This window comes from Cyclopterus lumpus, chromosome 22, assembly GCF_009769545.1.
Source record: "Cyclopterus lumpus isolate fCycLum1 chromosome 22, fCycLum1.pri, whole genome shotgun sequence".
In the NCBI taxonomy this organism is placed as follows: Eukaryota; Metazoa; Chordata; class Actinopteri; order Perciformes; family Cyclopteridae; genus Cyclopterus; species Cyclopterus lumpus.
Genome location: NC_046987.1, coordinates 19,117,667 through 19,120,912, shown reverse-complemented (window position 1 = coordinate 19,120,912; position 3,246 = coordinate 19,117,667). Strand labels below are relative to the sequence as shown.

Genomic DNA, 3,246 nt, shown 5'->3' with positions numbered 1-3,246 from the left:
GGGGGGGGGGGGGGGGGGGGGGAATAAAAGTGAAGCTTTAATTCTCACTTAATTCAATTTGAATCTTAATCATTCGCTCCGTAAAATGAAAACATAATATATGAATATCGGGCAGAATCACTCTTACAAGTCGACGTCTTCCAACAGGTCTCTCTCTCTCTCTCTCTCTCTCTCTCTCTCTCTCTCTCTCTCTCTCTCTCTCTCTCTCTCTCTCTCTCTCTCTCTCTCTCTCTCTCTCTCTCATTTCTTTTTTTTCCACACAGGCAAATTTGTCCCAGTAGATTTGTCAAATCACAAGTGTAATTAATCACATTAACGACGCCGCGCCAGCGAGCCTGAACCGGGAACACCTGCGTGGAGCGCTCGCATATCATTAACGTAATAAACTTCATCTGACAGATTGAAAACACAATATATGGGTTTCTGACGGTAAAAAAAACGACTCGCTTTGTTTTAAGTCCAAACATCGACACACATATGAACGTTATGCATAATCCTCTAAAGTCCACCGCTTATTTTCCCTTTTCTCGGCTTTTAATACTACAAACGCAGCATAGTGTGGACAATGTGCTGTGAATTAGCGATGACGTATGAGTCCAACGCTCCACAGCTCCAACATGGTCTTAATGCGACACATTAAGGAGACCTTGCAAAAGGGCTTTTATGCATTTATTGCCCCCCCCCCGCCCCTCCCCACCGGGGTCAATATGAAATCACCCATATAGCTTATGGTCTCCTGATGTCACTCGTTTTAAAATCCACGCCCTAAAGTTCCGCTGGCAGAAAAGTTGTTCTCGAACTTCAGACTCGATGGATTTTTTTTTTTACCATTTGAAGAACTGCACTGAAAAAAAATCAATTTCCCTTCATTATTTTTGCAACTAGCACTTTACTATAGTCGTAGGATGAGGACCCCGAGGACATCGGACCCAAGGAACATAAGCCCCCCCCCCCCGTCTTGAGGATGTGGTGAGACACACATTGGTTTTGCCACATGACGTGTTTCTTTACAGCATTATTGGATTTGCAGAGGCCTTTTTATTGACTTCCATGCCTTTTGCTGAAGGAATTGAGAGTGCGTTTAACATCAGCAGGCTCTGACGCCCCCCCCCCCCCCCCCCGCATGTATTTAGATGACCTCCGCCTGTCAATCGGCACCGTCTCGAAATCTGCTGATGACTAAAGATCGGCAACACCAGATCTGGTTATGCAACGGGAGTCTCCTGCTGAGCGCCGACAAATCACTCCCCCCCCCCCCCCCCTGACTTAAATTACTCAAAGTGTCATTTTTTTTTAAGCTCCACGCCTGATACTCGCGGATAAAACTCTCCGGACGTCACACACACACACACACACACACACACACACACACACACACACACACACACACACAAATCATCACCGGGTCACAAGCGAGAACATGTGACCTGACGCACAGCCGCCTTCGTGTGTGTGTGTGTGTGTGTGTGTGTGTGGTTCCCGAAGGCGGTGTGCACAGTTCAGGGTCCTGCAGAAGAAAAACATGCTAACAGCATCCCGACGGGACGAGAGAGAGAGAGAGAGAGGGGGATGATGAGAGGGGGATGCAAGGATGGAGATAAAAAGAGGTGGAGTGGGTGGTGGTGGAAGATGAATTTAACCCAGGGGCCGGTTTCGAGGCCGACGAACCGAGCGGTGGGTGACTACGAGTCTCCTCCGCGTAAATTGGATGCAAATCTGTGCGTGTCTGCGTGTGTGTTGTGGGGCTGAGGAAGTGTGCCAGTGGCTACTCGTATCGCCGGGCGCCACGGGGGGGGGGGGGGGGGGCGCCACGGGAAAGACAGCGTGCGAGTGGGTTTATGTGCGAGGGACGTGAGCCTGCGCCGGCTGAGCGTATGAAACCCACGGACGGCGTGTACGTGTGCGGGCATATGGAACTTTTCTGGGGCCACGGTGTACGAGTGTGTGGGCGATCCGTGGATCAGGCTTCCTCAAAGGGATGTCTGTATGTGTGTGTGTGTGTGTGTGTGTGTGTGTGTGTGTGTGTGTGTGTGTCTCCAAGGAGATAGATTATGTCCCGTAGAATGAAAGTGTCGTCAACCACCAGCGCTTCTCCCTGACACGGAGTTCCTCAAAGACACGGAGATGAAGGGAGAGAGAAGAGGAGGAGGAGGAACGAAGAAGAAAAGGAAAAGAAAGTCTTTTGAAGGATAAACCACGGGATTAGATAAGGTGCTCCTTCTGGACTATCGAGCCAATGTGTGTGCGTGTGTGTGCGCGTGTGTGTGTGTGCGTGTGTGTGTGTGTGTGTGTGTGTGTGTGTGTGTGTGGGAGAGCCCATTGCTCTGAGCACATTAGCTGCTCGGGGTGAACAAAGCCCCTCACCTGCAAGCTTTATAATACGAGCCTGGGAGCCGGAGGGGAGGGGGAGGGGAGGGGGGGGGGGGGGGGGGGGCTCACGTGCACGCTCATGTGCACGCCAACAAGAGGAAGGAGAATGGGCTTTTTACTCAATAGAGTCAGTCCGAGTTGATGTGCATGAGTGTTTGCATTTGTCCCATATCTAGCTTCTCGTGTGTGTGTGTGTGTGTGTGTGTGTGTGTGTGTGTGTGTACACATGACAGTAAGTAGGAACATTGAAGCCTCCCATTCAATGGACAGCCATTCTGGTTGACCTACATCGAGAGCCACCACTCGTGTTTGTGTGTGTGTGCGATTGTGCATACGTGTGTCTGTGTGTGTGTGTGTGTGTGTGTGTGTGTGTGTGCTCCTCCCCTCCGTGACCAAAAGTGTCCGGAGCTGTATAAATTGGATTATCTCATACATTTTCTATTATCCAGCGAGACCTTGAAAGAGATCGTCCTGCTGAGAGCCGGAGCCCTCCACAAAAAATTTTTTTTTAAAAAGGGGGTTTGGCCAATTTGTCGTATGCCCTCCTAGAAACATGTGCTTCACTCATTTTATTTATCTTTGTCCGGGTTACTCTCGTGTCTTTTTTACGCCGAGATATTTAGATATCCGTTCCTGAATTTCCTTCTGTCACTATGGAAACGATCGGGATGAATACGATATTATTTGTGGAAGAATAAATTAGGAAAGAAAAGTCAACTTGAAAAGGTGTTATTCTGACATGTTGCTCTAAGCACCACAGACTACATGTAGTTCACCTCAATGAAGACAAAAACAATTTTAAATAGAAACATAATAGCAAATTTCTCTAATTGTTTTGAAAACAAAACATTCTTCTATACTTTCTGATAATGTCTT

The 3,246-nt window shown here is 48.4% G+C and overlaps 1 protein-coding gene across 1 annotated transcript in view; it reads left to right on the top strand.

Annotated features, from left to right (window-relative positions):
* The window catches only part of LOC117751617 (spectrin beta chain, non-erythrocytic 1-like), a 46,971-nt gene that overhangs the window by 42,057 nt on the left and 1,668 nt on the right, over positions 1-3,246 (top strand). The window lies entirely within an intron of this gene.